A 14,702-nucleotide genomic window follows, 5' to 3' on the forward strand; every position below is an offset into this window, starting at 1 on the left:
TTGCACATGCTGGACAGACTGTGCGAGCAGCAGCAGGCCATAGTGGAGTTTCAGCTGCAGCACGCACGGGTCAGTCGCACTACAGAACAGCACCACTTCACCACCAATGACTGGGCCTCCATGCGAGACCTGTGTGCCCTGTTGCGCTGTTTCGAGTACTCCACCAACATGGCCAGTGGCGATGACACCGTTATCAGCGTTACAATACCACTTCTATGTCTCCTTGAGAAAACACTTAGGGCGATGATGGAAGAGGAGGTGGCCCAGGAGGAGGAGGAGGAGGAGGAGGAAGAGGGGTCATTTTTAGCACTTTCAGGCCAGTCTCTTCGAAGTGACTCAGAGGGAGGTTTTTGGCAACAGCAGAGGCCAGGTACAAATGTGGCCAGCCAGGGCCCACTACTGGAGGACGAGGAGGACGAGGATGAGGAGGAGGTGGAGGAGGATGAGGATGAAGCATGGTCACAGCGGGGTGGCACCCAACGCAGCTCGGGTCCATCACTGGTGCGTGGCTGGGGGGAAAGGCAGGACGATGACGATACGCCTCCCACAGAGGACAGCTTGTCCTTACCCCTGGGCAGCCTGGCACACATGAGCGACTACATGCTGCAGTGCCTGCGCAACGACAGCAGAGTTGCCCACATTTTAACCTGTGCGGACTACTGGGTTGCCACCCTGCTGGATCCACGCTACAAAGACAATGTGCCCACCTTACTTCCTGCACTGGAGCGTGATAGGAAGATGCGCGAGTACAAGCGCACGTTGGTAGACGCGCTACTGAGAGCATTCCCAAATGTCACAGGGGAACAAGTGGAAGCCCAAGGCCAAGGCAGAGGAGGAGCAAGAGGTCGCCAAGGCAGCTGTGTCACGGCCAGCTCCTCTGAGGGCAGGGTTAGCATGGCAGAGATGTGGAAAACTTTTGTCAACACGCCACAGCTAACTGCACCACCACCTGATACGCAACGTGTTAGCAGGAGGCAACATTTCACTAACATGGTGGAACAGTACGTGTGCACACCCCTCCACGTACTGACTGATGGTTCGGCCCCATTCAACTTCTGGGTCTCTAAATTGTCCACGTGGCCAGAGCTAGCCTTTTATGCCTTGGAGGTGCTGGCCTGCCCGGCAGCCAGCGTTTTGTCTGAACGTGTATTCAGCACGGCAGGGGGCGTCATTACAGACAAACGCAGCCGCCTGTCTACAGCCAATGTGGACAAGCTGACGTTCATAAAAATGAACCAGGCATGGATCCCACAGGACCTGTCCGTCCCTTGTCCAGATTAGACATTAACTACCTCCCCATAACCATATATTATTGGACTCCAGGGCACTTCCTCATTCAATCCTATTTTTATTTTCATTTTACCATTATATTGCAAGGCTACCCAAAGTTGAATGAACCTCTCCTCTGCCTGTGTGCTAGGCCTAAATATATGCCAATGGATTGTTGCAGTGGTGGCTGACGTGAAGCCTCATTCTCTGCTATGACATGCAGACTGATTCTCTGGTGACATGAAGCCAGATTGTCTGTTACGGGACCTCTCTCCTCTGCCTGGGTGCTGGGCCTAAATATATGAAAATGGACTGTTGCAGTGGTGGGTGACATGAAGCCTGATTCTCTGCTATGACATGCAGACTGATTCTCTGGTGACATGAAGCCAGATCCTCTGTTACGGGACCTCTCTCCTCTGCCTGGGTGCTGGGCCTAAATTTATGAAAATGGACTGTTGCAGTGGTGGGTGACGTGAAGCCTCATTCTCTGCTATGACATGCAGACTGATTCTCTGCTGACATGAAGCCAGATTGTCTGTTACGGGACCTCTCTCCTCTGCCTGTGTGCTAGGCCTAAATATATGCCAATGGATTGTTGCAGTGGTGGCTGACGTGAAGCCTGATTCTCTGCTATGACATGCAGACTGATTCTCTGGTGACATGAAGCCAGATCCTCTGTTACGGGACCTCTCTCCTCTGCCTGGGTGCTGGGCCTAAATATCTGACAATGGACTGTTGCATTGGTGGCTGACGTGAAGCCTGATTCTCTGCTATGATATGAAGACTGATTCTCTGCTGACATGAAGCCAGATTGTCTGTTACGGGACCTCTCTCCTCTGCCTGTGTGCTAGGCCTAAATATATGCCAATGGATTGTTGCAGTGGTGGCTGACGTGAAGCCTGATTCTCTGCTATGACATGCAGACTGATTCTCTGGTGACATGAAGCCAGATCCTCTGTTACGGGACCTCTCTCCTCTGCCTGGGTGCTGGGCCTAAATTTATGAAAATGGACTGTTGCAGTGGTGGGTGACGTGAAGCCTGATTCTCTGCTATGACATGCAGACTGATTCTCTGGTGACATGAAGCCAGATCCTCTGTTACGGGACCTCTCTCCTCTGCCTGGGTGCTGGGCCTAAATTTATGAAAATGGACTGTTGCAGTGGTGGGTGACGTGAAGCCTCATTCTCTGCTATGACATGCAGACTGATTCTCTGCTGACATGAAGCCAGATTGTCTGTTACGGGACCTCTCTCCTCTGCCTGGGTGCTGGGCCTGAATTTATGACAATGGACTGTTGCAGTGGTGGCTGACGTGAAGCCTGATTCTCTGCTATGATATGAAGACTGATTCTCTGCTGACATGAAGCCAGATTGTCTGTTACGGGACCTCTCTCCTCTGCCTGGGTGCCGGGGCCTAAATATCTGAGAATGGACTGTTCCAGTGGTGGGTAACGGGAAGCCAGATTCTCTGCTATGATATGAAGACTGATTCTCTGCTGACATGAAGCCAGATTGTCTGTTACGGGACCTCTCTCCTCTGCCTGGGTGCTGGGCCTAAATTTATGAAAATGGACTATTACAGTGGTGGGTGACGTGAAGCCTGATTCTCTGCTATGACATGAAGACTGATTCTCTGCTGACATGAAGCCAGATTGTCTGTTACGGGACCTCTCTCCTCTGCCTGGGTGCCGGGGCCTAAATATCTGAGAATGGACTGTTCCAGTGGTGGGTGACGGGAAGCCAGATTCTCTGCTATGGAACCTCTCTCCAATTGATTTTGGTTAATTTTTATTTATTTAATTTTTATTTTAATTAATTTCCCTATCCACATTTGTTTGCAGGGGATTTACCTACATGTTGCTGCCTTTTGCAGCCCTCTAGCCCTTTCCTGGGCTGTTTTACAGCCGTTTTAGTGCCGAAAAGTTCGGGTCCCCATTGACTTCAATGGGGTTCGGGTTCGGGACGAAGTTCGGATCGGGTTCGGATCCCGAACCCGAACATTTCCGGGATGTTCGGCCGAACTTCTCGAACCCGAACATCCAGGTGTTCGCTCAACTCTACTACTAACACCTACGTCAACACATAAGCATCAATATGTGAAGGCAATGGGGTTAAGAAGTTTAAAATGCACCAGATTTATAGTATATCATGTTTTTTTGGGCAGAAATTATTGATGTACAGAACATGTGGGCCACTCATCAGGGGCCTCAAAGTAGAAAACACGTTTCTAACATATCTAGCAAATTTTGGTACATGAATGATGCTGTGTCTGCCATTTTGGTAGCAGGCGCTATTTTGAACACGGCCGTCCGTTTCCTACACATTGTATATACTGTATGTCATGTCACTGTATATAATGTCATTGTATAATACTGTTGAGGTGGCCCAAACAATAAAATCTTTTAGTCCTCCTTCTGGGTGGGCCCCTTCTGAGTTCAGGCCCCAAAGCAGCCATTTCCTCTGCTTAGCCCTATAGCTACGTCCTTGACTGTTAGTATTGCCCCTAAAATGTGTGTGATTATATTGTGAGCTCTTCAGGGACAGGGACTAATGTGAGTGATTTATGTTCAGCACTACAGAATATGTTGGTGCTATATGTGATATATAATCCAGGAGAATCCCTGTAAGTATACTGAGCAGATTCAACCTTAATGAAGAGTATGAACTAGTATAGTAGGTCCACTATCTTCAGCCATAGAGGGACACTAAGTTTGAAGGGTGACAATCGTATCTACCTTTCCTACAAACCTTTCAACCTGACGATGGCTGAATAAATAAGGCTGGATATTCTATAATGACATGTCAACCTATATCTACACCAAGAGGAAACAGGAAGATAAGACTGGCCAATGTTTAACCAGCACTACATAGTTGTTTCCCAAGGAATTTTAAGTGGAGGGACTGACACATCAAGGTCGGACCACCACCCCTCCTCCATAATTACAATCATTCCAGAAGAAGATGCTATGAGATATGGAATCCTGTCATGTGTATCCCATTATAACCTGCAACGTCTCTATTATTATCTGTGGCTTCGATGCACAACTTTAGACTATAGTCTTTAATGATTAAACTAAAACATGTTTAACCCATAAAAGCCTGCAAAATCTATAAATCTTTAAGGCCCTCCAGCTATTATGCCTAACTTATAGTACTATTCTCCTATGGCTTGGAGGGTCTTTTAGCCCATTCAATTGCCCAAGTGCTACGGCAATTGAAGAAGAAGTCTGCTTCTACCCCTTCTTATTTTGTGGGTTACCAAATGTTGAGGGTACTGTTGCTGGTATCCCCTGAAATCAAAGGAATGAGATAAAAATGCTTATTTTATCCACAGGGAAAGAGAGTATTGCTGGCCGACCAGTCTGAAATCAATGCACATCTACTGACTTCAGTGGAAGCACGTGTATATACGGTAATGATGGGATCCTAATAGAGGATCCCTCTATTAGGTCAATGTGAGGAATGTGAGGAAACCGTGTCTTGAAATGCAAGATCTAGAAAAAAAAATACTTTAATGTTAGAAATTATAGGGATTTGGTATGGAACACAGACACTCACCTGTCATTTACTTTCATAATTATCTCCTATGAACTCATCTATTTCCAGAGGGCAAGATTTCTGAACAATCTCTCTCAGCCTCGCCTATATAATTCACACCAGGCATACTTTGTCCCCATTCATGGAGTCATTTCCCTTGTTCTGAACATTAGAAATGTAATGAAATTAACCCCTTAGTGACCACGCAAATTTTTTTCAAAATTGCATTCCAAGAGCTATAACTTTTTAGTTTTTTCATCACTATACCTTTATGAGGGTTTATTTTTTGCAGGACAAGTTATAGTTTTTAATGCACCATTTTGGGGACATATAATCATTGATTAACACCAGCTACCTGTCTTAAACCCCCTTTGTTTACGTCAGTAAAAAGGCGTATTGGTGGTCACTAAGGGGTGAATAAAGCTAAAATAGCAGAGCAGTAGATGTGCTTTCATTTCTGGACTTGAGTGTGGATCTTGGCGGCTACAGCTTCTGATCAGATTGTTTATATCTACTTCTCTTCTCTTCCCCAAAATAAGAGAGACTCCCCAGACTACCAGTAGGGAGCTTCTTCCTGGCAGCTAATCTTTTGCTCTTCGCCGTGCTGATCTGATGACAGGGATGAGTGCAGAAAGAGAAAATGACCTGTATGTAGCCCCTCGTTAGCTGTTCACATATCACTAGACCTTGGTTGGCTGGTAGTCTTTTATGCAGATATTGTGACAGCTATTAGGGAATGCACTAGGGCTGCCATTAAAGGGGTTCTCTGATTGTTAATTTAGTGGTATAGTTAAGAACTAAGGATGCATAGTCAGAGTATTTAAAGGGGTTGTTCAGGATAAAGAAAAACGCAGCTGCTTTCTTCCAAAAACAGCACCACCCCTGTCCACACCAATAGAGCTCAGCTGCAGTACTACACACAACCTACGGACAGGGATGGTGAGGTTTTTGGAATAAAGTAGCCATATTTTCCTTATCCTGGACAACCCCTTGAAGGACAGACCTGAGATATATATAAAAAAATGCTTTTACTGGGACTTCGATGGCGGCAAGGTTTGCATCTTAGACACAGAGAAGGACTGCTCCAAGCTGTTAATGTTAAACTAGAGAAGCTAAACTTTAATAGAGGTCTGACATCCATTGCCTGCCACTTACAATGCTGCTCATACACCTCTCTCTTTAATCACACCTAATAAACTTTGCGAATGCAATCAATATCTCAACTCCATGACTGAAGCATGAGTCACCAGTATTTAAAGCAGGAGATTTCTCATACAAGCCATTCTAATTGCGAAAGCCAGATGACTAGCAAAACAAACATACACGTCCATGTGCTCTGACTTATTACCCCTGATATACCATGACCGATATGAATGAGAACCTTCATAGATCTTTTGACTTATTACCCCTGATATAGATCTTTTGACTTATTACCCCTGATATACCATGACCGATATGAATGAGAACCTTCATAGATCTTTTGCTGGGATCTATTTTTTTTTTTTTTTCAATTTTCTCCATTGCCTAAAAGTATACTATACCCACTTGTCCACAGAGGCTGCTCTGAATGTAGATTACAGCCTTAGAGATCGTAGAGGTGCGTATGTGCAAGCGCATGTAATTTCCCTCTTCCCTGGTTGAACCTAATGGACATATGTCTTTTTTTCAACCATGCTAGGTATGTGTTTCAATATACTGCACCCTCCATCCTCCTGCAGCTTCAGTCCCTGATGTCAGCAGTTAGGGATCACATTTTATTACTAATATATTTTAGGATGTTTGGTGACAGTGTCTTACTGGTTTACTTTATAACGTATAGAACCCTTTATGCTGCAATGTTATAAAAGTTCATTTAAGGAGTTACTATCAGTAGAAGATAAGTGAGGAGAACAAACAGAACATTGCTAACCCGTGGAAAAAGTTGTGTGTATTATGCCATTCATCCTAAGATAGCGGTTCTGAGATGTGTTATCTATCATAATCCAACCATGCCACCGGTATCACCCAAGTTGAATTGCCTATATTTGGCAGATCTGCAATTTAAGGTCCACTTCAGAACATAAATCCATCCTTAGAAATACAAGGATGATCACACTGCTAGAAATGGTCTGCGACCACATGAAATGTTAGAGAAATCCATAGCTTCCAGAGTCACACCAGCAGAGGGGGACACATTCTCACAGTCCTCCCATCTCATGGGTAACCAGACTGACATCTGTTTGGAATAGTAGGTGAATTTCACTCAAGAAACAATTCACAATGAGAAAGAGGGAAATCACATCTAAAAGTTGCAGAAAGAGACTACAGCCCTGAGTATGAAAGACCCATCAGGTACAGCATCTCAGTTGTCTTCTCTGTATAAAGCGTTATAGAGACCAGTACCACTCTGGTCCATTCATAAAAATATTGTGAATCTCATAACTTTAGTTAAGACAAATACATTTGCAGGAGGTGTTGTGCCTACAGTATGTGAGCAAAGGCAAATCCTTACAAGCATTTCACTGATGTGATCATTATCTGGACTGCTCTGTGGTCTATAATGTCAGCAAAGAAATACTACAAAGCAAATAAATGCACATATTAAAATAAGAATAACGCAAAAAAATATATATATATAACTATTATTACAATAACAAAAGAAATCAAATGTGAAGTCAGCCCAGCAACAGATTGCAGAGGGTCATCTTCAAATGCATTCACTGTGAGATGACTATGGTCATCATGAAGTCAGATGCAGTGATTGGAATAGAGCATTTGTTCCATAATCTGTTGGGGATCTACAAAAGATTGGATGCACATTGCATAGACAGGAGGCTGATGCAGAGGATGGAGATGTGTGCAGGCAGTGATTCATATACTCACAGTTCTGGGTTAGTCAAGGGGATGTGTTGGACCCCCTCCTCCTCTGTGACTGGTTCTGCAGCTCTGTAGTGAAATGTTTGGGTTCCAGTCTTAATGAGTGGCAAAGGGGAAGCACAGGACGTCAGCACAAGCCAAGCCCCAAGTCAGCTCTGAGATACAGCCCCTTCACAGAGAACATACCTCCTTCCAGAGCTGCTGTGAATGGATAGGTGGGGATTGGGTGTGTGCCAGTGACCGCAGCCATCCACTGTGCCATCACCCTGTGTAGTGTAACCCTACACTCCCTCCAGCACAGGGTTAATGTGCCTCCCATGCATTATATACTTGGAAGGTTTTTTTTGGGTTATTAGATGTGGGTGATGGGTTGCAGATGTCATGTTACATGGGCACCTGCTGGGTTTATGGGCACTGAAGTCTGTATATATGGATGACTTGCTGTAAGTAAATCCAGGCTCATTACAGGCAAGTTTGGTATTTGCAGCTCGTTTCCCCATTTATCACAGTGTGGAATGCAATGTGATCCTTGTTGGTTGTGAATGCTGTTAAAGACAGGTCTTCAGTCACGCTTCTGGAAACATACGGGCAGGAATACAGATGTAAAGGGGACTGTCACTCAATCCGGTCATACAATATGTGTACATAAGGGAAAAGTGTAAAAAGTTGCAATGGGTTAATGGTCTATTTCTCCCTTGTAGTAGTTCACAAGGTAGCAAAATTGTAAAGACTGAATGGAAAATTATCATTAGAAGTAGGGCTTATAAGGCTTCAAAGAATTTCAAAAGAGACTGGTCTAAAGGTTCCTAAAGGTAACCCCCTTCTCTTTTATTGTGCCATGTATACTGCCTATGAATAAAACCAAAGAGTTCCAGAGTGAGTCCTGACTAAGGCTGACAATGTACTAGCTGCCTCCATGCAACACTGGACCCAGGAGGTAGATAGAATAGATTTGCAGGGACAAAACATTAAAATGTTGTCACCTTAAAGGGCTTCTGTCACTCCACTAAACTCATTATTTTTTTTGTCTCCTTAAAATCCTTATGCTGCGATTTCTCAATATATATGGCTATTACTCCGTTTGGTTCAGTAGTTATATAAAAAAAACTGACTTTTATAATATGCAAATTACCTCTCTAGCAGCAGGTAGGGCGGCTACCTGCTGCTAGCAGCCGCATCCTCCATTCATAATGACGCCCCCTCCTCATGTTGATTGACAGGGCCAGCGGACGCGCTCGTTCTCTGACTGGCCCTGTCTGCGTTTTAAATCTCGCGCCGGTCTTCAGTTGGCGCAGGCGCACTCAGTGGAGGACGCTCGCTCGGCCGCTCCAACCTCAGTGCGCCTGCGCCGGGTGTACATGTGACGTCATCGGCGCAGGCGCACTGAGGATGGAGCGGCCGAGCGAGCATAACTACTGAACCAAACGGAGTAATAGCCCTATATATTGAGAAATCGCAGCATAAGGATTTTAAGGAGACAAAAAAAAAATGAGTTTAGTAGAGTGACAGAAGCCCTTTAAGCATGCAGAGTTTAAGTTTTGCACTCCTAAGTACATGAAGCTATGGCCATACTGGTGGAGGAGCCACGCAGTGAGACTTGACATCCAAAGGGTCCATTTCATAACATGAAAAAAGTCCCCAAAACACTCTAAAAGGGGGGTTTACCTGGTTTACAAAAGCCATTTTCTAACGCCACATTTAAAATTCTTAATTAAATGTGTTGTCCAATGACCCCAAAAATCCTTCAGTGAATTACAAATGTAACTGAATGAAATGTACTGAATTCAGTCTCCACTGCGTGGCCCTGGAAGTGGAGCTTCTGTTATAAGCTGCTTACCTCTCTATACAAAGAGCGTCTCTTTCTCAGGAGGACCTACCAATATAGCAGTGTACATGGGCAAAATTAATATCTTCACCTCCTCTGTGGTGATGCTACAGGGAAATTGCACAGGTTCCTCCACATGTTCCAGCTGATTGCTAGAGATCCCTAGCAGTGGGACACCCAGGGATAAGCTTATTATCAGGGGACTCTTCTAACAAAAAAGGAGTTTCCAAATTGATAATGCCATGAGTTGTGATCCATGATGGCCCTTGTATATTAAAGGGGTTCTGCACTTTGTTTAAACTGATGATCTATCCTCTGAATAGATCATCAGCATCTGATCGGCGGGGGTCCGACACCCAGGACCCCCGCCGATCAGCTGTTTGAGAAGGCAGCGGCTCTGGCAGTAGCGCCATGGATTTCTCGCCGTTTACCGCAGGCCCAGTGACGCCACGACTAGTATCACTTTCACTTGAATGGAGCTTAGCCCCACCCAAGCCAGTTGATACTAGTCATGACGTCACTGGTCCTGCGGTAAACAGTGAGTAGGCCGTGGCGCTCCAGGAGCTTTCTCAAACAGCTGATCGGCGGGGGCCCCGGGTGTCGGACCCCCGCCAATCAGATGCTGATGATCTATCCAGAGGATAGATCATCAGTTTAAAGAAACTGCAGAAGCCCTTTAAGGAATTGCATTAAGCATAATTCCATTATATTCATGAATCACATGTATTTCTACCTTTTATAAGATAGGGTTAATCAGTTTTAAAGAGGATTTGAAATCACTTTGTCTGCTATTCTTGCATCTACATTGTTCACGTTTTGAATGTATCTATTGTATTCCATCACTTTATATTTATTGCTCCTGTGTCTGACTCTTTCTGTCTCAGCTTGTTATTCTGACAATAGTTGGCATAGTCTGGACTTGTGGTGCAGGAAGGTCCAAGGGTGATAATGCTAATTTCAAGAGTGAAATGAGATACCGTCCAGTGCCAGTGTGCTTTGTTATCCTACTGCTTGTCCAGTGACCGAGGACATAGCTCTAGTCAGTCCCCAATAAATGGACTGGAGAGAAGCTGAGATGGGACTAAAGGTATCTATAGGTGGGGGTCTTAGGGTACATATTTAATACATTACCAATATGATTGGACTAGAGACCCATATACAAAAGACAAACAGAGATGTCCATGCAAGTATATGGGTGGCTGATGGCAGAGGACAATAGCTTATGCACTCACTTTGTGCGGCTGTGCTGAAGGCACAAATCCTGTCTCACGTTACTATCAGAGTGGATCCACATATCTCTGGAGCTTCCAGTGCCCTGGAGGCCGCAAACAGTAAATGGAGAAAACAATCACCAGGCTGCACTAGGTACCAGTAACTTCATAGGATAAATATTGTATTTACTTCTGAGCATTAGCTAAGCATTTCAGGCCTCTAGATTGACCCTTCTTCAGAACATCAGCAAATATGATAATGTTGATAACGTTTTCAATTGAAGTCAATGGGGATATTCACATGGCATCAAAACATAGCACGTCCTATTTTTGCACCTATGTAACAATTGTTAAAAATCGGTAGGGGTTAAAATAAAATTACTGACCTCATCCACTTGCATGCGCAGAGACAGTCACTCCTCAGTTGATGCAGAAGGACCTGCGCTCCCAGGTGGGAGCACATGGTGACATATTCACACTGGGAAGCACAGGTCCCTCTGCATCAAGTGAGGAGCGACTGTCCCTGCACATGCAAGTGGATGAGGTCATTTTTTAACACAAGCAGGACTAGGGGCATTATTTGTACTGGAGGCCACTAATGTGACATTCCTTATACTGGTGGCCACTAATGGGGCCATTATTAATCCAGGTGGTGGGAATTAATGGAGTCATACTGGAGGGGCACTATGGGGCCATTATTTACACGGGGGGCACTATGGGGGCCATTATTTATACTGGGGGGAGCACTAGTGAAATTCATCCCTTTTTAATCAGAGTGTTGTTGTCTGATGCAGTCATTGGCTATATCTCGGAGGTGCCAAAGGATAGATGTGCAGCCCATGAATAGAAGCCCAGGAGGTAGAGATCACTTGGCCATTTGTTGTTTTATTTTATGCCATTGTTGTCCAGCGTGACAACATTCACAGACCAACATCATAAAAAAAAACGGACAACTTAAATATCTAGAGTTTGACCAGCTCAAGAGGAGCACCCTAGCTCTGATTGTGTCACTTCTGTCACTCACTATCATTTTATAACCAGCACTTCCGACTCCCCAGGATGCATATAGGTTAGGACTGCTGGTTCCTGCATTTTATACCTAATATCCATGGAGTACTATGTACAGTGGATCATACGTCATATCTCTTTTCTCTTAGGGGAGTCAAACTGACACCGTCTTGTGGCTGCACAATTTCTTTTGTAAATTATTTCGCTAAGGGTCCTATTAGACAGGAAGATCCGTTTCCCATTAATGAGCAGCGACTGACAATTTAGCGAGTTCTTTGCATTCAAAAGACGTTCAATTGCATAAAACAATAATCACTAAATATTTTTCACTATTTTCTCGCTATTGCAATATATGCTCATTCTCCCCACAGTATTTACACTCCTAATGACTGGTAGATTTCTGATTACATAACAGTATACTTTCAGGCAGATTTGTCTGATCCATGGAAAATAAATGATTTATGGTTCTTCATTTGATCCCTGCATGCTATTACATGCAACGCTAATTTCTAAAATTTGAACAATTAATCAAGGATTCAAGCACTAATTGTTCAGTCTAATAGGTCCTTAACTCTTCCATGCCACTTGTCTAGAATGAGCTTAAAGGGGTTGTTTACCCGTGGAGTCCTTTTCTACAAACCCTTCACTGTGCGTGGACCTGCAGTGGTAATCATACTTACCTGATTCCCGCCAATAAGGGCCAGCTCCATCGTTGCCCCACTGGCTCTGCAGGTCCAAGATCTCCCAGTGTCAAGATCCTGTGCCCAGTCATTGGCTGCAGGGGTCACATGTCATCTATGCATCATGTGACCAAGTGACACAACACATGAGTGGGTGGCTACAACGCTCACATGACCAACGTCAAAAATCCTGTTTGACATGGGGAGACCCGGGAGTGACAGAGCCATCAGGGCATCGATGGAGTTATTTTGCAGTTTGGAACCAATAAACACCAATGTCTAACTTTACCCAAGCCACATTTACAGAGGTCCCTGAAAAATGAGATATGGGGAGCTCTTTGGAATGTTCCTCACTCCACTGTCCATGTCCCTGTCTGTGACATCATGGAGACAATCTTGTCTTCATTAGTGATTTTTTTTTTTTACCTACCAAAATAGCATATTTACAACAAATTAGAGATTTTGTTTTTTTCAGAGGCACTATTATAGTATGAAAATAAGACCATGGGTGAGCACAGGGTTCTCTCAATGTCACAGATAGGCTCTGGTCAGATATGTGATTGAGGTGAGCACTGAACTATGTTATTTTTGATAATGTAGATAAATAGTATGGACTATATCACATTGGAGTCAACACTAATGTATGGTATTATGGTAATTTTAAGATGTATCAGTCAAAAAGAGCAGTGAATCAAAATGGTCTTGGTTAACTAAATCTGACTAAACAGAGAATTCTGCTGCAGGTAAAGTCTTGCTAGTGATGTCAATGTTGAACTCCACGAGACACTGCGTGAGGCTGTCCTGTTCTTTTGATAATGGACTGGGTCTTGTCTGCTGCATTTGAAGTAGTTGGGAGTGTATTAAGTCATCTGTTTATTTGGTAGTTATCACAGTATCCACTCTTCACTTCCTCTCGGAGCATCATTTTCACATACACATTTGAAACCTGACAGTTCATCTAATGTTTGCTAATCCTTTACTTTGAAGATGGAAATGTTTTCATTGAGGGCATCACCCTAGGCTTCTTCTTCATTTTCTTTTGTTTTGTCCTCTGCAAGTTGTCACATACCTTGTCATTTTTCACCCCCTGGACTTGAGTTTGACAGACACCAAGTACAGCTGCTCCATGTTCTGTTTAACCACTTGCTGGGAAATGTATTTTCTCTGAACTTAGGCTTCCATCACCTGCCATCCCAGGCAGGAGAAATAGCTACTGCCCCTGACAGGGAGGGGTCCTGCCGAGGAACACACAGGAGGTTTACAAGAACCCCTTGTCCTTCATTAGTCTGTTTACTACAGAGTTATAGTGCATGGGTCCAGAAAAGCCAACAAACTTAGTGTCACCTATGGAGAGTACAATCGCAATGTAACAATTCATTGTTGTTTATAACCTTTATTGAGGGGGATAGTCCTTTTTAAGCTGGCAGTACATTTGAGATAATGATTGACTGCATTGTGGCCAATCAGTCATCCGTGGATCATTCGTAGGAAAACGCTGATCTTAAAAAATGTGCCCTTTTGTGCTCTTTTTATGGCCACTGACTGGGGGTCGGATAAACCCTTTAATCATATATACAGTGGATATAAAAAGTCTACAGACCCCTGTTAAAATGTCTGGTTTCTGTGATGTAAAAAAAAAAGATAAATCATTTCAGAACTTTTTCCACCTTTAGGCCTCATGTACACGACCGTTGTGTGCATCCGTGTCCGTTGTTCCGTTTTCCGTGATTTTCTGCGGACCCATTGACTTTAAACTCGGAAAATGCACCGTTTGTCATCCGCGTCCGTGATCCGTGTTTCCTGTCCGTAAAAAAAATAAGAGCTGTCTTATTTTTTTTGACAGACAATGGTTCGCGGACCTATTCAAGTCAATGGGTCCGTAAAAAAACACGGAGGCACACAAGATTGTCATCTGCGTCCGTGATCCGGGTCCATTTTTTTCCTATAATTTTCAAGGCAAACTTGACTTAGATTTTTTTGGTCTGGTGATCCTCCAAAAATCAAGGAAGACACACGGAAGAAAAAACGGACACGGATCACGGAACAACGGAACCCCAAATACTGTCGTGTGCATGAGGCCTGAATGTGACCTATAAACTGTACAATTCAATTGAAAAACAAACTGAAAACTTTTAGGTAGATGAAGAAAAAATATAAAAATAAAATAATATAGTTGCATACGGGTGCACACCCTTAAACTAAATCCTCATGCAGACGTCAGTGTTTCACGGATGTATGCTGTACGTGTTCTCCACGGACAGCACACGTCCCAATTCATTTTAATGTGTATTCACACATCAGTGTTTCAGCACGGTC

The 14,702-nt window shown here is 44.0% G+C and overlaps 1 protein-coding gene across 2 annotated transcripts in view; it reads right to left on the reverse strand.

Moving 5' to 3' along the window:
- The window catches only part of HAPLN3 (hyaluronan and proteoglycan link protein 3), a 64,922-nt gene extending 51,236 nt beyond the window's left edge, over nt 1–13,686 (reverse strand). The window contains exon 1 of one of the 2 annotated variants that reach the window (XM_044279470.1): nt 13,456–13,686. The gene's annotated coding sequence lies outside the window, so the exon portion shown is untranslated. Of the gene's footprint in view, nt 1–7,668; nt 7,819–13,455 lie in introns of those variants that run through there. The other variant, XM_044279469.1, reaches the window with a different exon arrangement.
- Nucleotides 13,687–14,702: the final 1,016 nt, after the last annotated feature.

Source organism: Bufo gargarizans, chromosome 2, assembly GCF_014858855.1.
Source record: "Bufo gargarizans isolate SCDJY-AF-19 chromosome 2, ASM1485885v1, whole genome shotgun sequence".
Taxonomy (NCBI): domain Eukaryota; kingdom Metazoa; phylum Chordata; class Amphibia; order Anura; family Bufonidae; genus Bufo; species Bufo gargarizans.